Source organism: Amphiprion ocellaris, chromosome 5 (assembly GCF_022539595.1).
Source record: "Amphiprion ocellaris isolate individual 3 ecotype Okinawa chromosome 5, ASM2253959v1, whole genome shotgun sequence".
NCBI classification, from domain to species: Eukaryota; Metazoa; Chordata; class Actinopteri; family Pomacentridae; genus Amphiprion; species Amphiprion ocellaris.
In genome coordinates, this window is record NC_072770.1 from 13,879,019 (window position 1) to 13,902,781 (window position 23,763).

Consider the following 23,763-nt stretch of genomic DNA (forward strand, 5'->3'; position numbering starts at 1 on the left):
TTTACAGTGTAAGTAAAAGTACTAATGTGACACTTAAACACTCTGTCACAAGTAAAAGACCTGCATTTCAAATGTTTCTAAGGCAGGAGTATGTAGTATAATCATAATAATGCACTTGAAGTATAAAAAATTTAAAGTACTCAAAGCAGAAACTGTGGTTGTTTCCCTTGTATACTACATAGTTATATCATTACATTAAGATTGCACTAGAATTAATGCCTTTTTCATTATGGATTAATCAGTTAATTATTTTCTCCATTAATCAAATGATAGTTTGTTTTGCAAAATTTCTAAAAAATATAGATATTTACACAGAGGTCAACCTGACACCAAAGTTGTTTTCACGTGAAAAGTGGCTGAAACGGTTAGAAAAATACGTCATTTGATTTTCTGTCAGTATTAAGAATCTGAGTAATCAATTTGTCCTTTTACCTGAACTTGTATAAACTCTTGGGTATTTTATTTAATGACCAAATATTGTATTTTATTAGCTCTTTAAATGTTTTCTGTGTAGAAATCTTAGTTTATACAGTGACTAGTGACTAAGGTTGTTATATAAATGTAGTAAAATGTATAATAGTTCCCTCTGAAATGTCGTTTAGTAAAAGTATAAAGTGTCATAAAAAGAAAAGACACAAATGAAGTACTTCCAAATTTTACTCCAGTACTGAACTAGAGTCAGTGTAGGAAACTTAGTTACGCTCCACTGCAACTGAAAGATTGAAGTTATTACAATTCATCCTGAGTCAGACATATTAAATATTATGGAGCTTTATCTACATATATATTTAATTAAAAACCACTTTGTGTCACTAGCGTAATAGATGGGGGATCACAAAAATCATTAAGATACACCATCTGGGAGAGATTTCACTGAAAGCCCAAAATGTCAGAGGATCATTAAAGTCATAAGGACACATTTTCTGAAACACAACCACACGTCTGCTAGATTTTCAGTATAGTAGCTACTTTTTGAAAATATTACCGAGCACCTAGATTTTAGCTGTCTGGGATCTACAACTGTTTTGTTTTTTAATTGTGAGTTCTATTCTGTTCAAAATATCCAATAAAGTTGTCACAAAGACCATTCTGAGAAAAAAAAAAGATTAAATAGTGATTAAAGGTGAAGTCTGTGAGGTAATTAGCATCTTTAGATGGTCAGCATGTGTTGGATTTTCTCTTCCTTTCACCCTGTCCTATGTATGAGCTAGTAGGACACATTCACTGAACTTGACAAAAAGGGTGTTGGATTAGAATTTGACTTTACCTTTAATAGGATTAGCTTTAATACATTCTAACATGTCAATGAATTTCATGCAATATAGCCAATAAACAACCAAACATAAGCTAATTTAACAGCTGTCAAAGAAGTCTTTTATTATCTAAATGATAACGGCTAGATTCAAATAGAAAACATTAAACTGAAACAGGAAAATTCCAACCTTTTTTTCTGCATGTATTTTTTCTGAGGCATTCATTTTTCTGCATATGACTCTTGGTACCAGATCTACAACCAGCACTTTGCACATTCGAAGAAATCTTGTCTAGCTTTTCAGTTGTCTTTACAACCATGTTTCTTTATCACTTTCTTTCCACAAACTGAAAATGTTCTGCTTCTAGACAAACTTTTGGAGTATCCATCAACATCAGGAGGCGGGGGTGCCACTTTTCTTTCCTCCAGCTGTGGCCACAGCAGCTGGTAAGTTTTCCAAGTGGGACATTTGTGCTGAAGACCCATTTATGCAATGGAGGTAAATGAGAGTCCTTAATGAGTCTGAACATTGTCTTTGGACCATTAATTGGGAATCCTTGGAGTTTTGGGCAGTTCCAATTTGCAGTGTCATTTTCATGCTCTGTTTTTGCCTTTAAACGAATGGCAAATAGCACAAAACATAGAACTTCACCGCTGTCATATTCAAAAACTGACCAAAATCAAAGAAAACTCTGCTCTGAACTAAATTTAAGAATGTAATAATAAGCCAGTAGACACACTTTTGTGTAATTATGTCTGGATTTAGACTCTGCAAATTACAGAGCTGCACTTAGAAAATTCGTTTTTATCATTTTTAACCTTTTCACCTCAGAATATTATCAAATCATATTCAAGTAGATTGAGGAATACCAGGGAGCTTAATTGAAAGATAGGACTGACCAATACACAGAGTTAAACAGTTCTGGGTTACTAAAGATTTCAGTGCCAGTATCATACAAATATATTTTTCTACATCTCTTTCTCTCTGTTCTTTAACTTGATCTTCTCTTCTTTGGCTTTCCTCTCTTCATACCACCAGACACACACACACACATAAAACACCTATACAAACACATGCTTCATGGTTTTATATGAGAAAATGTCTCTGCCTCTCTCTCTAATTCTGACCCCATGCCCCAAACAAATCCTGAATTAATTAAAAAGGGAAATCCCAATGGTCCTCAGGCAGCGACACACACACTCTTTCTTTCTCTCTCTCTCTCTCTCTCTCTCTCACACACACACACACACACACACACACACACACACACACACACACACACACACACACACACACAGATTGAGTGTCTCTCACCCTTATGCGGTGGTCGGGGATTAGTGGAGCTTGTTCAATGATGGGAGTGTTTCCAGGTTGACAGAGAGCGATGCAGCTCAGGCAGCCTCGGTTCAAACATTGCCAGGAACTTTGCTTTTTTGGAGACACTGGCCATCTAAATAGCAACTTTTGCTTTAAATACATGTAGTTTGTTATTAAATTTAGCATTAAGGGTCAGCAGTATAGTCATAGAGTTGGTGACATAGATTTAAAGTACTTTACATCGACACTTTTAACTACATATCCAGTAAATTTGGCTTTAATTAGCTGAATGAAGAGGGATGTCAGGCTTCCATATTTGTTTAGTTTTCAGTGCCAAGTCAGATATATCAAACATTTTGCAGGCTTTGTTAGGACATAGATGTTGATATGAATGCTAAACCTACAATGTGAATAAAATATTAGAGGTGAAATTTGACTGGATAAATTGGGCGCCGAAACATTCACTGTTCAGTGTGATCAGGAATTATGTTCAACCTTACTATGTCCTTCTACAGCAATATATATATATTATTACAATTAGTAGTAATTTAAACAATGAGTAAAATAAGTTATCACTTGTTCATTACATCTAATAACTTTAACATATTTGCAGCTGTAGAGTATATAAAATACTGCCAATGGCTATTTTGGATGTTTCATGGGGCTTCACTTCGTTTTGTCAATGGGTTTCCACAAAAACCACCTTGCATGTCAAGTCCCTCTTTTGTCAGTTTCATCAAGACGGCAGTGCAAGATGGAGATCTGTGATCTCATTTAATTTCATTACGTATGATAAACTGGTCTGACATCCAGCTTCTGCTTTTACTAAATGCTATCTAACAATACATAAGCCAACTTGCTACCTAACTGTTTGGTTAAGCTCGCTGGTAAGTTAATATTACAGTTAAACTGTGTTGCGAACCTCCAGAATAACAGAGCAACTTAAATCATACAGTGACTTGGCAATAAAAACTCAGCTGATTGTCTTACATCTATAGCATCATTAATGTCTGTGTATATATGAAGGCATCAGAATGTGAAGTAATTCCTTTGAAATATAAATAGTAGAAAGACTGTTACATGCATCCTAGGGCTTACTCTGGGGATTCAGGCATATGGATTCTATAAAGCGTCTTGAGATGAATTGAACTGTAATTGGTGCTATATAAATAAAATTGAATTGACTTGAACTGAATCCTAATTCAGTCATAATAATATCATAATAATTTATTTAGTGGCACTCTTGCACCACCATTTGTTGTTAACTGATGAATTAAGGATTCAAATGCAGGCACTGATGGCAGGTATTTAAGGAACAAAAGCAAACTTTAATCAAAACGCTGCCACAAAGAATAAACCACAGTCCAGACAGATCAAATGCAAGGGAGCTGGTAAACAAAAAGGCAATTTCAAAATAAAACAGGAAGTAACTGAAAAGGGACATGAGACCACCACATAGGCAGCATCCAGAACCAGTCACTACACTACTACACCATTTTCTAGTGCTGTCTGAGTGTTAAGTTACAATTGTTACACCCTACTGTATATAGTGCAAGTATAATGTGGTCTGTTCACTACCAGAGCTGGTATCAGTCTAATATGTGTTAAATGAGGGACAGCAGTGATGTAAGTAATAGTCCCAAAATGTAATTTTTGCCAAGAAGCTCCCTTCATAGTTCACTATATAGTAGGTACTATATAGGACGTTAGGAATAAGTGGATGATTTCGGACACAGCTATAGATGAAGAGACACAAAAAAAGCAGAAAAGCAAAAAACAGTAATGAATCACAAAACAAGACGAATCAAGACACCATGACACCATTATTTGATACAAATATACAGGAAAGTTCACTTCCAGGAGGACTTTTTTTGTCATCAGCTGGGTGTTTTGGAAACTGCCACAGTAAGAGCAGAGGGATGTTGGTGTATATTAGACCTTGTTATGGTTCATGTATGATCTGTTAGCTGATATGAATCACAGGCCTACTCTTTAAAGGAATGTTGATTCAGATTTAGGCCTCTGTAAGTAGAAATATGTTGTCTTTCACTGTTGTTGACGCAAACATATGTGCACCTCAACATCAATAGCAAACTGACTTGAAAATGTTGACCTCCTGAGCAGGAACCACTGGGGAACTAATTCAAAACAGAGAAAAATACCATACTAGTTGGATCACACCACCGGAAAACTTGTGCTCCAACTCATTCTGTGATTGGACTGGAGCAAATGAAAATGACTTAAATCTCTTAGACCCCTTCAGGGTTCATAAAATTGACAAAATGTGCTTAAAAAATAGCAACTGCCAAAAGTATCAATTAAAATATTTCGTTCTTTGAGGAAGGATCACTCGACCTACGAAACATAGATGACACATCTCTGCTTCATAGCATTTTACCAGCGCCAGTTTTAAACAGCTAGCATCCTGATGACGCCACATCAAAAACAAGTTTTGTGAAATGTTGCTTTCCCGACCCGTTCATTCATTATTATTTGATTCAACTATACCACTAAGGGCCGTCAGCGCCTGCTTATCTCTTCGCAAAACTAAATGGAAATTGCTTCATAATGTCAGAGATGAATGAGGAAAATGTGCCTCTCTTTTCAAGGAACCCATTATGAAATGATTTAAAGCCCAAAGAGTCTATTTGTCCTGCTGACTCGAACCTGATGATGAGGGACGCTGTGGCAGATTGAGTAAGTTTCTGTTCTGCTGTGTTTAGTCAAGATTAAAATAAACCTGGCATGTGATCCTGCTGGTCCCACATCGGACTATTTCCTTCAGGAACAATTATGTAGATAAATGTGCTGTGCTCGCTCCGTAATGGGATTGTGGTTCTGTTTTGATTCACTGATGCAGATTTAACAGTTTTCGACTTTACATTGATCTTTTTTTAATGTTTTGGTCTTCAGCTTTTGTCTTTCTAACGCTTTGGTGTTTTTTAGTAATCAGTAATTTTGGTGCGTTAAGAAGTTATCTAGGAAGCATTAATCAATAAATAGAAAGCCTAATTAGACATGAGAGCTCAACAATCAGACTGGTCTCAAATCACATTCTTCCTGAGATGTTTGTTTCTGCAGCGTTTCCTATAAAAATTACAGAGAACTGCAAGCTTTGAACTGCTGTAATCAACTCCTCATCTCGTCTCGTCATTTTCAAGTTGTCACGTTGGAGGCATGTTCAGTAAACAATATCACATCTGTAGGAAATCAGGGAAATGTGGAAACTTAATTGGTTGTTGATGGCCAGAGATTGGGAAAGCTTTGTTCATCTGATCGGCTTGTTGAGGGACCACATCCTCTGACTTTCAGCTCTGGTATGAACGATGTTTCTCAGAATAGAAGCATCAACTTTGGAATCATCTGGTGGAGACGACTCAGTTTTAAGCTGAAACTACTGAGCCCGTCGACACCTATTCGCCAATGCATTCAAGGGTATTCCATTATTTTTGCTATTTTCTGCAATGTAAAACTAAAATGAACACATCAAAACTCTGATATAAGACATCTAGAATTATATAGTAAGCAGAAACAACGTGTAAATCAATCAAAATGTGGTTTTGATTCTTCAAAGTAGCCTCTTTTTACGTTTACACCTAGTCTTCATTCTGTCAACCAGCTTTATGAGGTCGTATTCTAGAAATCTTGAAGGGGTTCCCAGATATGCTGAGCACTTGCTGACTGCCTTTTCTTCACTCTGCACTCAAACTCACCCCAAACCATCTCATTCTCACCAAACTCCATCATTCTGCTTCTTAAACAGCTCTTACAGAGCATGCAGGTGTGTTTCGGCTCATTGTCCTGCTGAAAAACTGATGATGATCCCACTTCGCTGAAACCAGGTGGGATGTTGTGGCAGCCATGATGTTAAAGCATCACCTTAAAAGCCCAATCATCTTCTAAGAGCTGATGCTGAGATGTGTCTGCTGCCTGAACTGTGGGAAGCACTGATGTGGACTTCGTTCTGAGCTCCAATGCTGCTAACTTTAATGGAAGTTGGAACTCTTGGTGTTTATATTCCTGGGGTGACCCTCATGAGTGCCAGTTTCAGGTTTTTGTGACTGAACTTACAGAACTTTCTGTAACGTTCTCAAATTTTCTCGACCAACTGATCTTCATGTCTTAAATTAATGATGGATTGTTGTTTCGCTTTAGGGCTGCACGGTGGTGTAGTGGTTAGCACTTTCGCCTTGCAGCGAGAAGATCCCTGGTTCGCGTCCCGGCTTTCCCGGGATCTTTCTGCATGGAGTTTGCATGTTCTCCCTGTGCATGCGTGGGTTTTCTCCGGGTACTCCGACTTCCTCCCACAGTCCAAAAATATGCTGAGGTTAATTGATTATTCTAAATTGCCCGTAGGTGTGAATGTGAGAGTGCTTGTTTGTCTATATATGTAGCCCTGTGACAGACTGGTGACCTGTCTAGGGTGTCCCCTGCCTTCACCTGAGTCAGCTGGGATAGACTCCAGCCCCCCCCACGACCCTAGTGAGGATTAAGCGGTGTATAGATAATGGATGGATGGATGGATGGATGTTTCTCTTTAGTTCTTTGAGGGGAATCAATATATAAATCAACACTACCTCACACACTGAACAACTGATGGTCTCAAACACATGAAGAAGGTCAGAAATTCTGTCAGTTAATGTTTGACAAGACTCCACTGTTGCTAAAAATAAGTGAACCTTGTTTTCAATAACTGCTGACAAAATCTTGACCTCACAAACCTGATCAAGATGTGGAGTGTGCAAAGGCAACCATTGCTATCAGCTAAACGGGCTGTTTTGTTGTTGTTTTGTTTTTGCTTTGTTTGTACATTGTTTTTCTCTCATTTAATAACATCACATTTCTGATATCCTCAAAATAAAGCAAACCCTTTAAATGAGTAGGGTATCTAAACTTTTCACTGGTGCAAAATAGCAGTTTTTAAACAAGGTGGGTAAGATCTATTAACGTTGACCGAATTTTCAATTGAATGAAAATTCTGAACAACAAAAGCTGGATAACTGAGAAGGGTCCTGTAGCAAAATGTGACTTCATTTAATTTTGTAATCTCTCAAAATGCTTCAGTTTCAAGTTTGAAGCATTAAGAATTTCTTCATTATTTCTCTTCTCTGAAACATTTCTTTATTTTACATGTTAGAACTTGGTTTGTTTTTGAACATTTCAAAATCTTGAAGGTGTCTGATGATTCCCAAGTTTGCATGAAAATATAACAGGTTTCTAAAGTGGTCATGTACATTTACTGCATGGAACACAGGTGAATAGAAACTGGTACATGAGTGTGTGTCGCCACTACATGTATCGGCAAGTACTGTCACTGCAATATGTATTAGAATCTTCCACCACACTGCAAGATGTAGTGATGGAGTCTCTGTGTGTGTCTTAGAGGCTGAGATACAGAAAGAAAGAGAAAGTGAGACAGAGGGAGAACACAGGCTTGTAATCCATCATTTACAACTGTTCAGCTTCCATTACAGAGTAAACAGGCTGCTTCTGCAGAAAACCCACTCACGGGTGGCCATGTCCCTGCACTGATCCAACTGGTTAACTCTTGTGTGTGTGTGTGTGTGTGTGTTAGTAGGCTACAGTATCTGTGTGAGAGTGTGTGCATCAGAGTGTACAAGTGCGCTCCCCATGCAAGCAATCTGGGAGGTAATTTACTCTAATAACAGACCTGACGACACTCCAAAACCATGATTAAAACCATTTCTATTCTGAGAGAGTTGTGTGTGTGTGTTTGTATTGGTCTGAATGCATCAAGAGACAGTCTATCAGCAGCGAGCAGAGGCGTCTCAGTGAGCCTCCCGCTGCAGGACAGCTTGTATGTACACAAACCCTGCAGTGTCAGTGTATGTGTGTGTTTGTGGTTTGCGTATGTATGCAGTCCCACCACTTTTCCTGATCTAAAAATGGTTGGAAGCCTGTCGTCTAACCCCAACTAAGCAGTTCCCCTCCGCTCATCCGCGATCGCCGAGACGTATCAAGGTGTTGATGTTGGACTGGAGTCTGCGAGTGTGTGTGTCTCGTGTGGTGTGTGTATTTCTGGCTATTTTGAGAGAGCCGTGGCAATAGGCCCATATTAAACTCTGCTTTATCTCCACTCAACATACCAAGTGGCTAAAAATTCCTCCTCTAGAAAATGAATAATGGAAGACTGTGCTCAGCTGCAAACATATAGATAATCCTCTTTCATCATTCGGTGATCGTGCTGTGTAAACTGTAATGACTCCTCAATGGATTTCGATGATTTGATTAAGACTAGTTTCTACAATTTAGTCTAGTTTTTATGAAAGTTGAGTCTATTGTTAAGGAAACATCTGAAAACTTCCACCTCAGGTTGATCATATGAAGGTTAAAAGACGACAACTGTTAATGCTAACTGATAAATGATCGTTTTCTCTTCTTTAATTGTTTAAAGGTAATTAAAGTGATTCTAATTGATATGTTTTGAAAAAAAAAAACAATGTTATTTTTGGCTGCAGAGAAAAAAAAGTTTATATATATACCAGGTGGCCAAAAGCATGATTGCAATGATAATGACAATGAATGATAATGTTGCTCCATATCTGCTGGATATGTAAATAAGCAACTGTTTCCTACTAAATTCCCTAGATATTATCTTAAGACCATCATAAAAACCTAGCAACAGTAAAAAAAAACAATCTAATCTTACAGATTCTTGAAACAACATCATTTACTTTAAAGTCACTTTCGTTTGGGAGTTAATAAGGTTTTATGAATATTTATTTTTGGCATGTTTGCCTTTATTGATTGAACTATGAATACTGCATTTAAAAGCAATGTGCCTTAATCCTTAACAACAGGAAATCAGGCTGCAAAAACCTAAAATGAGATAGTAATTGTAGACCATCATTTCAACCTTCATCTCCTAAATTATCTATCACATCAGATAAAGGCATATAGTACATGTTTAAATAAATGCACACATGTAAAAACACAAAGTATTTTTGAATCAGGTAAGTTTGATAATTTAACAATGATATGCATGTAATTAGAAATTATCTGCTATAGAGATAAACAGAAGAATCTAATCCACTAAGAAAAAAATAATCTGCCTTTCAATCCAACATAAACTATTACAAAGTAACATTAGGACTTGATTTGATTTTCCTTTTTGCAGTTTAGAAGGTGTTTTTTGTCAATATTCACAACTTGTTTCTCTTGTCAGAAATGGTTAAAAAACCTCAGCTATTACCAATTCATGCACACAACCACACTGACTCCTACATCTGTCAGAATATTGACAGAAATTTCCATTTTCAGCCTTAATATCAGAGTGTACATCACCAAGGTATCACAGTTTATCTGATAATCAAAGACTAACATTGGAGAATTTTAGATGCAGAGCGTAAAAATAAACTCAGAGCTGCATCAAGAGAGTCCTGCGAAGACTAACATGTTCCTGTGTAACATAAAAGGCATTCAGGCCAGAATATAAATCATTAGAGTAAATGTCTGAGTGGTGATTACACCAATCGCTTCAGAGTGGCAAAATGACTCAGTGATAAAACAAACAAGTGTCAGACCATGATGAGCTCGATCTCTGCCGTCAAACACACACACATTGATATTCTTTACGAGTTTGTCCACGTTTAAAGGAATGCAAAACAATCTCACGCTCGAATCCACAGAAGAGGCACAAGCACCTAACAAAACATACATAAAGATGCACATGTGTAAAAGCACAGACAGTGAAGGGATCCAGCTGTGCAGCGAAGGACAGGACAGGGGAGGAGACGCAACGCAGCTGGAGTTTAACACGTAGCGTGAGCTCTGGGTGAACTAATGTGTTATCACAATGCAAGGCTAAAGATGATCCCAGCAGAGAGATAGGAGAGAGGAATGGTGTGCATGTGTGAGTCAGCTGTGTGTCCAGACATAATGTTTGGCAAATTTCAGACAAGTGAGCTACAACAGTGTGAAGGTGAGCCATGAGAGCTGGACACGGCGCCACCGCTCAGCCGTGTAGCTCCGTTTTTTCCCAGCAGACACTTGTGATGTTGCAGTGAAAATAATCACCTGCACCTCCCCAGCGCCTGGAAGAGTGTGTTTTATTTTAGCAACGTTATTGCAATGTAAAGTCTATGGGCTGAGTGGGAATCTGTGGCCAGCAAACTGGGAATCTAAACATTCATCGGCTCATGTGTCAGGTGAACAAGTTTCATTCCAGTGAGTGGATGCTATCATTGGGTCTGGTATTCAAGTATTCTTAATGTATTCCTCCAGTAAACTAGCAAGCACTGCACCAGGATCCTGAAACTGGAGCTAAATGGAACTCAGCCAAAATAATTGTAATATCTGGGGCTGTGCTTTTCCACCTGTGCCATGTAAAAATGACTCGCAAGCTTGATAATGGTTGTCAGCTTCACCAAGTTTGTACTTCTGTATGAAAGAGTCATCCTTTCTGTGGAGCTGTAAATGTCCATCATGTTTCAGAAATGTTGCTGGTTGCTGTATCCATTGTAATCTGTGTATTTGTAAATTTTTAAAAAATCACTTTATATCACCTACAGTATACAACAGAAGTGAGTACACCCCTGTGAAATATCACTTGAATGTCAAATAATTCAAAATTTAATTACCTTGTAATAGTTGTATTATTTCCAAGGTGAACAGTAGGTTTTACAAAATTACAAACTACTAGTTACGATTTTTCTTTATGTAAAAGCCCTCTCAATTGCAACTCAGTGTCACAAAAGTCCTTACTAAGATATAAATCTTTATTTTTTCGTACGTCATATGTCCACCTTTATTTTTAATGACAGACTCACTCCTCCTTAGGATTGAAAATACAAATTTCTGAAGAGATGTTCTGCCGTTTTTGTTGTGTTGTGCTACCTTTATCTTTAAAGTACCCTAGATATCTTCTATTGGATTTAAGTCAGGTGACACTTGGTCAAGTTCTTGTTTTCACTTTTTTTTTCTTCAGAAACTCTTGTGACTTTGGAAATGTGCATGAATCATTACTGTGCTGGAATATTCCTCTTCTACCCAGCTTCTGCAGACAGTGCGTCAACTTGTCAGCCAGTATTTTTGCATATTCACAGACGTTCATGTTGCCATCTACAAATGTCATCTCCACAACACCTTGAGAAATTCCTTTGGGATTCAACTCTACGTTATCTTACCTTCTCCACTCATGCAGTTCCATATCATCACCCTGCCACATCTGTGCATTACTGTCAGGACTATGCATTCACTGTGGTGATCCTGGCCAGGTTCATGCCAAAGATGCGAAACTACAGTATTCTATTTTGGTCTTATATGATAGTTATATGATAGCTGACACTGTACACTGTCAAAGCTGTCACTGAAACTCTGATTTCCACTGATAACCCCTGTGCCAAGTCTGAAGCACTTGACCATCTGTTGTACAGTAGTAGTGGACTGTTTGTGGTGTCATTTTCCAAGCTCTAATTAATAGTTTCTATGTGTCGTTATATACTTCCTGATCACGTGTGTTTCGGTTGAATTTTGGTTGGTCACCGATGTTAATGTGTCCTTTTCCCTCTTTAAGTCTCACAATCAGATTTTTCATGTGTCTGGCAGTTCTTTTTCTCATGGAGCCATGGTGCAGACATGCAGATAGACAAAGCTCATAAGCTTAAAGTTGAGAAAGTTTGTGTGTTCACATGTCATTCACAAATGAACTTCATTTTGTTTCAGAGATCAGGTTTTTCTAAGTTTGTGTGCATTTACACACAGGTGTATTTTGTTCTTTTGAATTTCTACGTTTGCTTTTGTAAAGGTTTTTTTTTTGTTGTTGTTGTTTTTGATTGTTCATTCCAGCAAATACTCTACCATTTAACTCAGAAATATTGAAACTATTGAGAGTTAACACAGTCCTTTGACATTTAAGTAGTATTGCACAGAATGTACTCTCCCCTTTAGTTTCCTGTGTATTTTGCCCCACCACTCTTTGTGTCACTGCTGGACCACCAAATACAGAGCAAGGATAGCATGCTAGTGCTACGCAAGACTGGGCTTTCTCTGACCAGCCAGCCCTGACAGACAGGAAAACACCCCCTGAGATCAGTTACAGAGCTAATATGTACCTGTCAAGGGCCCTAATTACTCGCGCACACACATGCACACACACATTACAGCTGTCAGTGCTTGCAGTTAGCCCAACAAATCACCGGCTGTAAGGCTAGCAGTGTCCAGGGACTGTTGCTAACTGGAAGCAGCCGTGGCCTGCAGCGATGCATCTACGACACCAGGCTGTGTTGGACTTGTCTTTGACCCACTCAGTGACCAGACTGTGATGGGAGCCAGCTGGGTCAGGAATAGTGTCTTTACTGAAACAGCCTCCAAGCAGAGGAGATTAAAGCTGACTCAGACGTCCATTTCTGTTGTGTTAAGTCCAAACTAGCAACTCTTTCCGTTTGGGCCAGAAAACATACCCAGCCTTTAGTTTTACAAAAATATTTTAACATTCTGATTCAGAGTAAACTTTTGATTAGTTGTAATTTTAAAGGTTTTCGGTTACAAAAAATGTCAGCGACAATTATCTTTGGTAGATCTACCAACTATAATATAGTGAATGCCTCTTATTTCTGGGAAGCCTAGAAGATTGACTTTGCTAAAGAACATGAAAAGAAGCCTGTTGAATTCTGAGAGTGCATTTTTTGGTCATGGAAGACCAAGATTATAATGTTTGGCTCGGATGAGGTCCAGCATCTTTGGCATGAACCTGGCCAGGACCATTGTTCCCTCTAAGCTGCGCGTGTGCGCAATTGCGCACTGCTGACACGGTCTCCGCGCACAGAAAATCTGCGCTGCGCACAAAAAAAAACTCCAACCTAAATTGTAAATAAAATAAACACGTAACAATTCATTCTGTGCTATTTTTCAATGTGAGTCAGTGAGTGACCAGTGACTGGCTGCTGCAGCCAATGATGCGATTCACATACGTCTGTTTGTCTTTTTCAGCTTTTTATCGGCGAGGCATAGTGAGAGACAGACAGGAAACGGGGGAGAAGAGTCAGGGGAAAACATGCAGCAAAGGGCTGCGAGGGGGAATTGAACCCGGGCCGCTGCATCAGGGACCAGCCCTTGTACATGGGTCACCCGCTTAACCCGTTGAGCTATATGGGCACCCATGCTTTGTCTTTTTAAAGGTTTAATAATCCAATTAAATGTTTTGCATTTTTTAAAAGGTTTAATATCCTTCTTGTGTAATTGTGTTTTTTAAATGTTTAATGATGGAAAATATTTTATCTGTAATTTTGAATATTTGTATTTTAAAAATTTTGTTTAATTTCATAATGACATGTATTGTATCTTGTGGAATTATCTCATTCAATATTTTGTCTGTTTAATAGAGTTAAACATTAAATTACATTAAATTATATTAAACAGACAAAATATTGAATGAGATAATTCCACAAGATACAATACATGTCATTATGAAATTAAACAAAATTTTTAAAATACAAATATTCAAAATTACAGATAAAATATTTTCCATCATTAAACATTTAAAAAATACAATTACACAAGAAGGATATTAAACCTTTTAAAAAATGCAAAACATTTAATTGGATTATTAAACCTTTAAAAAGACAAAACATTTAATTAGATTATTAAACCTTTAAAAAGACAAAACATTTAATTTGATTATTAAACCTTAAAAAAACATTTAATTAGATTATTAAACCTTTAAAAAGACAAAACATTTAATTTGATTATTAAACCTTTAAAAACACAAAACATTTAATTAGATTATTAAACCTTTAAAAAGACAAAACAGCAGTGCGATGATGTGGAGCTGCATGAGTGCAAAAGGTAAGATAATTGTAGAACTTAATCTCAAAGGAAATTCTTATGGTGTTATGTAGATGTCATTTGGGGATGGCACCATGAATAACAGGCAGTCTATGTTTAGAGGCTGGAAAAAAAAATTGTTCTAATTTTAGCAACAGAAGGTAGGTGGGTGAGACTTCTCAAAAAGTGACAGTAGTTGTACAAATCAGGCCTGGGAATCAACTGCATTGTACCACAGTGACTAAGGGATTCGCACACTTGCCTTGCAGAAAGAAGCACCTGGACTTCAAAGTAGTTATGAGTGTATTTGTTGTCCTGTAGTACCTCTTTAGATGCTAATAAGGCTCATGTGTTCACACTGACGATGTTACCATGCAGACATTAGGCAGGTACAATGTTAATCATGCTCACCATCTTAGATTAGCACTTTGGGATGTTAGAATTTGCAAATTTGGTCAAAGTATACCTGAGGTTTAATGGTTTTTATGTCTCAAATTCATGGTATTGCTTTTTAATAGTTACTGAAAAATTTTAAGAAAAACCATCAACCTCATGGTAACAATAGACATAAATCATTTGTCTGGTATGATATATTGACCATTTTAGATTACCATGTTAGCATGTAAATAACTTAGAATTGGCACAAAACACAAAGTACAGCTGAACATGATGCTGCAGGTATTAGAATTTACAGAACAAATGGAAATTTGGCTTGATAATGGTGCAAGATGAAAAGAATCTCACAAATCATTACAATTCTTTGTTTCAGAATGAATGTTGTGGCAAATGGAAGAAGAAAGATTTCACAAAACTGAAAACTCATCAGGTCATATTTAAAGGTGCAGCAGTGGCGAAGGGATTCATTCTCTGGGCACCATGAATGTGCAAGGAAGGTGCACCAACTTTGCCATCACTAGAACAAATGGCGAGCATGGCTAGAAATGCAGAACCAACTGAAAACGACCTATAATGGCAAATGTGAAAATAACCACATTCAAACACAATAAAACTCCCTGTACTTTTTAATGTTTACACTCAAAGACAAAGAGAACACAAGAAGACTTTTTGCATTTCAATGTGGCATAAAGCTTCTTGTTAAAGTACAATATACTCATGTGCTATTGAAATGTTGCTTTGTTAATTTTTTTTCTCAGTCTTATTGTCCATGTGCATGAAAAACGGGCAAGTTAGTAGTGGACATCAGGCACTGTGTGTGCATTTACACTGCAGTACATTATTATTAAACAGCCTTTAAAACATATAACCCATTATATGTTTTTGTCAGCCATGATTTATAGTAATGTTAAGATGCTGCCAGGTGATATCTCTTGCAATTTCATGACCTCACATGCAAAATATTTGTAATAAAAAGCAAAATTTAGAAAAATTTAAAAGGTATTTAAGAGGTTGACTCAAGCGTAATGTGTGGTAACAAGATTTTTTTATTTTTATTTTTCATGTTTTTCAATTGACCACAGATGCAAAATTTGAAATTGAACCTCCCCATCATGGAAGTATGTACATTCTACTTGGGTTTACTGACAGTTTTCTATGTAAAGGTCAGAAGTTAAGTCAAAAGTGTCCATGCAATATAGCAAAACACAAATTACAGCTGAGGCTAATGGGAATTACAAACATTTTGTATGTATCTGAACACTAACCAGAGCAATGGACAAACTTAAACGCTGTGTCGAAGGGTCAAGGACTCATTCATCAAATCAAATAGGTGTTGAGATATTTAACAGGACTAGTAAACACTTTCATCTGCTTGTGGCTCTACAGGAAAAGTGAGAGGATCACTGAAGTCAGCAGGATTCATCTTCTGGGGAATATAAACATCTGCACAAGATTTCATGGCAAACAAATCAGACTGTTATTGAGATCTGTCAGTCTGGAGCAAAGTGGTGGACAGATAGTTTGGCATTCATAGAGTCAAACTGCCCAGACTTGTGTCCTAGGCAAATTACATTATCTACCACACGTTTACCGAGGCTAATAAATATTTAGCTAATAATAATAACCCCCATATGTGTCCACCTTAAGAGTCTGTGTGTGTTAGAGAGGGACTAGCATAAAGGTTCCGTTTTTTTTTCCCTAAAACTAAATCTTCACATTGCATTACTCAAATACTGTTCATACTGTGTTATAAACTTTGCTCTGGGTTTAGTTTAGTTTTCACAGCTGTAATGAGCTTGGCAGCTGTTGGAAGGCAGGTGCTGGGTGGAGGCTGCACGTGTGCAGCAGTTAGCAGCTGAATAAGAAGCAGCTGGAAGCACCGATGGTCCGTCCTGCCTTCTTTGTCTCCTGCACACTCCGTCTGATGTTCAGTAGTTTGTCAGTGCACCTCAGACCTTCACCTGATGTCTGTACACTGAACTCTGCTTGTGTGTTAGTTTTAGCCTGGAAGACTGAAACCCCAGGGTTGTGTAACACACTCCAACAGGCATACAGACTATACAGCAAATAGAATTAAGGTAGAGGCTGCCTTGTAGACACAGCAACTTTTCTAAGCTTGGTCAGACTTTTGTAACAATGGAAAATGAATACATGTTGAAAAAACTCTTCACTGATACACCTTCTCATGCATTAGAATACCTGACACTGACTTCTAGGCAGCTAAAGGAGAAGCTAGAGGTGAAAATCACACTGTTTGATTGTGAACTTTTCCTCCTGAAAATGCTTTGAAAGCTAAAGTACTGAACTTCTCACAATAAGTTAATCAGTCATTAAACCCAAGTCCTTTCATTACATGAACCTATTCTCTTGTTAGTGCCTAAGCTACACCAGTGAATTTGCTGACTGGCCTTTAGTTTAGAGCAGACCTGGGCATCATCCGGCCCACCGGACGACCCTGACTGGCCCATATGAGGTCATTGGAAAATATTAAAAGTCAATGCAAATATATATCATCACAATACATGCAAGCAATACGCCTGCACTGCTTTTATTTTGAAAGGTCTGCTAAATTAACGTTTTTTCGCGCGTGCTTTCCGTACTTAGCATAAGGTTTATGCGCTGATTGGTTTATTGGTCAGCTAACGGCAAAGAAAGAAAGAGTGATTCCGAATGCAGAGTTTTTAACAAGGCATGGACTTCCAAGTATTTCTTCACTGAAGTCAGAGGTAAAGTTGTGGGCTGGTTCGTGGAGAACAGATCGCGGTGCTCAAGGATTATAATCTGAATCGACACTACGAAACCAAACATGGCGGAGAAGTACAAACATTTGACTGATGCAGAGCGGGGAGGATATCTGAAGGTTTGCTAGCTAAACTGCTAAAGCAGCAATGACTTTGCTTTACCAAAGCTCATATCAAGGGATGCAGCAGTCAAGACGTTTTGTAATATCCTACAAAATCGCCAAAAGCAGTAAGCCATTCTCTGATGGAGAGTTTATAAAAGAAAGTCTGGTGGACTCTGCAGCGTTTATATGCCCGGAAAAGAAAGGAGCGTTCGTTAATGTGGCCCTTTGGAGGCGAACCGTAACGAGGCGGGCGGAGAGCATCGCCGAAAATCTGGAGCTTCAGCTGCACAACAAAGTGGACGATTTTGACGTTTTGTCCTTGGCTCTGGACGAGAGCTGTGATGTCCGTGACACAGCCCAGTTACTCATCTTTGTACGTGGACTAACAAAAACCTTTGAGATGACGGAGGAGCTGGCAGCTGTGCAGCCAATGAAGGGAACCACGACGGTGAGTAATTTGTTCACTGAGGTAAATACACGCATGAACTAGCTGGGACTAAAATGGGAGAATTTGGTTGGTGTTACAACTGATGGCTGTCCAAATTTGACAGGGAAAAATGTTGGACTTTTGAAATGGATGCAAGATAAAGTGACTGAAATAAACCCAGAACAGAAACTGATATTTTTGCATTGTATTATACATCATTCATCATCTCTACCTCTCTACCTCTTCTGTCCCTCTCAACCCACCCGGCCAGCAGGCAGATGGGTCCCCCCACATAAAGAGCCGGGTTCTGCTCGAGGTTTTTTTCCCTGTTAAAAGGGTGTTTTCCTTGCCACTGTCGCCTTTTGGCTTGCTCTGGGGGTCAGGCATATGGTTTCTGTAAAGCGTCTCGAGACAATTTGACTGTAATTGGCGCTATATAAATAAAATTGAATTGAATTGAATTGAATTGAATTGAATTGAATCAGGAGGTGCTGTGTAAGTCAGTGCTAAAAATCAACCACGTGACTGATGTTGTAGCTAAAGTAGTTAACTTCATCAGGGCAAGAGCATTGAATTACAGACAGTTTGTTGTCTTTTTGGAGGAGATGAGAGTGAACATGGTTACCTTGGTTACCAGACAGCTGTCAGATGGATCAGCCTGGACAAGATGCTTAAACGAGTTTGGGATCTGAGAGCAGAGATTCAAGAGTTGGGCATTGTACATCATTGTATTGTGTAATTTACTGTTTTTATTGAGATATATTGAACATTGCTCTAAGTGTAGTGGGGAGCTGTTGTCTTTCCTTATGCTTCACAGTCATCTTAATGTAAATTTAGAAAAACTGACAACACCTCATAGCGTTCATGATGAACAAAAACTGACATGCTAAGGCAAGTTTCAAATTTCTGCCAGCTGATGGTCATATTGTTGTAGAATAAATTCTGAGTGATGCTTACTTACTTCGCTTGTAAAAACAGTGACTGCTGAAAAGTAATTAAAGCACTTGGAAAATCAGTTTCACATTTTAAGTATGTCTTTATGATAGTAAATATCTACAACTCAATAGGCAATCATAGTTTGAATGAAAAAACAAAATCTTTCATTAAATAGTTGTGTTCTGTGTTCCACATTTTCATTATATCATTGTATTGTTTCATTTACTGTTTTTATTGAGCATATATTGAGATATATATTGAGCAGAGCTTTTAAGTGTACTGGTCTGGCCCTTAACAACCGTCAAAATTTCTTATGTGGCCCCGTATGAAAATTAATTGCCCACCCCTGGTTTAGAGAGTTCTGTTTAGTCTCTGTAGCATCTTACAGTTGAATAATATAGCAAGCAATCAAGGGCAAAATGACATGAATGAGCAAACAGGACAGTAGAAGGCAAACGGGAGAATCTCTACCTCTGTGACGTACTAGTGCTATCCTGGCCAGAAAAACTAAAAGCAAAAACTACTGAAGAAAATATAAATGGAGCGAGTTAATTTTTAATGTGTTTGCCAACTTAAAACTTGCCTTCATAATTATGCTGTGTACAAAAAAATCCTTTTAAATAATGTGGACAAACTAGTTTGAACATCATAATTTTGTGAGTAATCAAATGAAAGACTCGTGTAAGTTATAATCAAAAATACCTTGTATTATAAAGGAAAATCCAATTTGCCTAACTTAATGTGATTTATGAGTTTATTAGAAGTTGTCATGACTCCAAAAGGACTGGTTTATACTGTTGTGCTAATGCTTTTGTGGTTCCAAACATTATTTTTTAGCATCTAGCCTTCAGTTAGGCAAACAGAGAGTGGAGCCACTATATTATTGACCTAAGTCTTACTGACATTTTGGATAAATTTGAAAAAAGATGATGAGTTTGTATTTTTAAAGTATTTTTTTGTTTGGGCATTACAGGTCAACTTTATAGAGTGTTTTTTTGAAGCATCAACTTAATGGTTTCAATCACTGGAAACCCGTGAAATTATTTGACTGTACTGAAACACATCAGAGCTGATGTTAATACCTACATCTCCTGCCAAACGGTATCAAAATCAACATAGGTTAAAAATGGCTCAACACACTACCTACTGATTTAAATAATCCTGAACACTGCAAAACCAATGGTGACACAGAGTCCAATATTAGGGACTCATTTGCTTCCTGAAATGTATATTAAAAGGGAAATTTAACAACCTCTAATCAGAAGTGGGTGAAATTGCATTTGGCTAAAAAAATATTATATTCATTCTGTTTTTAGATTAGCTTTGCCTCCATCAGCTTTTACAAAAAAGCACATTTGACTTTAGAATGTGTTCACTAGCTAGCCGCTGACATTGTGTGATATGGAGGCAGTATACTGATAATTTAACAGCCCTGCCTTTGTGTCAGCTATGTAACCCAGTAATTTGTCAGAAAATTAAGCAAGTTTAGCAAATTTTAATTGGGATTCATGTATTATATTATCAAAACACTTAATAGTGGCTCTTTGGAAGTCCCCCTTTTAAACAGATCATATTCCAAAACACACGTGTTAATACATACCATCTTTTACAAAGTATTTCTTAAAGATGTCATCAAATTCCCAGGGACATATTTTGCTGTATAGTCTATTTGTTCCATAGTGAATCTGACCAATATTTCTCATTTAGCATTGCTTCATCTGTCTTCCCATCTTCTGTCTTTTCCTCTTTCCCTAATTTTCCTAATCTCCTCTTCTACCTATTTTCCACCCCCATGTCCTCCCCCTCTCCTCCCTCCTTCCTCCCACTGAGACTGTGTCCCCTACATGTCTAAGCTTGTGCTCACCGGTGTTTGATGTCAGTTAATTTGCTCCAGTGTTGACAGGCGGATGGCTGTTCAGCGCTGCATGCGTGTGTGTGTGTGTGTGTGTGTGTGTGTGTGTGTGTGTGTGTGTGTGTGTGTTTGTGTGTGTATTTATGTACGTATTTTCATGTGTGTGTTTGTATGTGCATTAAAGTGTGAATCACAGAGAGGAAATTCAGGAAAAGACAGCAGAGGAAAATTGAGTATTAGTTATTTAAGCAACGCTCTGATCGTATGTGCCAAACATGAATCTGTGCATACAGTATGTCGTAACAACAGTGTGTGTGTGTGTGTGTGTGTGTGTGTGTGTGTGTGTGTGTGTGTGTGTGTGTGTGTGTGTGTGTGTGTGTGTGTGTGTGTGTGTGTGTGTGTGTGTGTGTGTGTGTGTGTCCGCATGTGTGCATGTAGGTTCCCAAGCTGTGGTGTAATTGCTGCATCTGAATTCGCTGCACTGGATTACGGCAATTTACTCCCCCGGGAGTGCCGAGCACTGTGGGAAAACCGTAAGCAAGAGTGTGTCTGTATGCATGTGTGTGCATTTGTGCGTTTTAGCTCTGTGGGAAAAGTGTGTTTGCTCAGGATGAGGGCACAATACAGCCTTTTCTCTACCGTGCATGTCCACGGAGTCATATTAAACTCACTGACCATAAGCCTATAGTGTCCTTTAGCATGCAGGGGTCTCTGTTTATGTAGAGCTTCTATACTTACAGCAGCTACTTTGCATGTGATTATGTTGCGACTGTGACTGTTTGTGCAAGTAATTAGAACAAGACAGCCCTTCTCACTGGTTTTACTGTGTTAGGTGTGTGAGCGTTACCTCCAGGTTAGGAGAACATTACAATGCACCTGCTCCCACAGCAGAGCCAATGAAAGACTTGTGCCCTCTTTGTGCTATGAATGTGAACAGACAACAGTGTAAGTGTATACATGCTCTTTATGACTCTTTATGACCAACATGCATACACATTTTGTCAGCTTCACACTGTTTAAAGTCTGTGTAAAGCAGTAACAAAAAGGAATATGAGTTTGTAACAGCATAAAAATCTATTATTGACCACCCAGCCAAATTTAAATGATCAGAAAATTGTCGTTAATAAAATTTGTTTTTGTTTTTAGGCATGTTCATTGAAGATGCTGATTGACAGCTTTCACACCAGTTGAAATTAACCCTACTAACCATGAAAATAGACCTGAGTTTGTTGTAACTGAACCAAGGAGGTTAGATGTAAAATCCCAAACACATGCTGTAGATATGGAATATTTTTTCACTTTTCGACTTTGGATTAAGTTGTCTACTATAATAAACTAAGCTACAATGCAATTTACGTTCAGACGCCCTACTAGTAAGCTCACCTTTTTCATGGTAAACACTCCAACATTTTTATTTTAGGACTTATATTTTATAGTGTAACCATTAAAAAAATAATTTTTGCTTTCAATTTTGTTGGCTGTGGCTCAGGTGGTAGAGTGGGTTGTCTACTAAGCGCAATGTTGGTGGTTCAGTCATCTTCTCCAAATGCTGAAGCACCCTTAGGCAACACACTGAACCCAAAATTGGTCCCGATAGCAGGCAAGCAATGTAAAGTGCTTATAGTACCACTAATGTAGAAAATGCTATATAAGTAGTGCAGACTATTCACCATTCAGTGATCAGGTCTGGTGTGGAGATACTGATCAAATTGGCGATTTATAATTATAAAACTACAGGCATTTCTTTCAAACTTGCTACAATTAGACACTTGAAAAAATACTTTCACCATACAGTCTGCTCATAATGTAAAATAATAATCTCCGTTTGGCTGTGGGGTTATTATCATTAACAAGTCTTAGTCATATTCCACTTCAAGATGCTGGTTGTGAAGTTGTATTCTGAGGTTTTGTCTGCATTGATGTGAACAAGCCAACTTCTTTTTGACCCTGTGAAGCATTTATGTGCTTTTGGCTTTCAGACAGGGATCACAACACTTTCTGATACTATATGTTACAACAATATTGCAGATGATTGTACACAGATCGCAGTTTGTGTGTGGTTGGATTGTGTTTGCCCGGTTCACGAGAAATGGGGTGACTCCTGAATGGGATTTTTGTGAATGGACCTGTGTTGTCTTTTTGGCCTTGTGTGACCGCCGTGTCAAGCCCAGCTGTCTGTTTGTATTGAGCTATAAATTTTACGTGAATATAAAGGGCAGCGGCTCTGAAACCCACACGACAAGGTCATAAAAGTCTGGTTTAGAGTGGACTCTAAAGACTATTGAGAAATGTGTTATACTCACTAACCAACTGTGCCTCTCACATACACACTGGTAAATTGTCCCACAGGATTCCTGCGGCTGTAACCAGGTAACCTGCTTTGGTAGCCATTAGGACAGATGTGTTTTATGAGACAGGAGTAAAGCTTTCATTAGGCTGGTCTCGCTTTTCCCTTTTTAACAACATATTGTCTTTTGGAGCAGATGTAACTGAAGGGGATGACAAATTTGCAAACGTCCCATCATCAGTTAGGAAACAGGTTGTATCCCTTGTGTAAATTCAGTTAAGTCAGGGTAGGTTGCATTTTATTGGATTACATGTAGAACATTCTAACAAAATAATCCCAACTCATAGTCTATTTATTAGGGCTTTCAACCAAACAAAACATAGGAAGTTTGAGAAAAATCTAGTAAGACAACAATTATGTAAAGCAACTTCAGTCCTCTACTGTGAACTTGCTCTCGATACTGTGGGATCCGAGGCAAATCTCATAGAAGTGGATGGTTTTTCTTTACTGCAGAAGATCAAAAACAAATAAATAAATGTGTAAAATGTACATTTGCTTCTTTAAAATAAATTGTTCTTGTAATGCAACTGTAATTTAGCTAAGTCATTACCATCAGGTATGCATCTCTTTATTAATACTACAGTAAAAGTTTTCAAAGCAGGACCT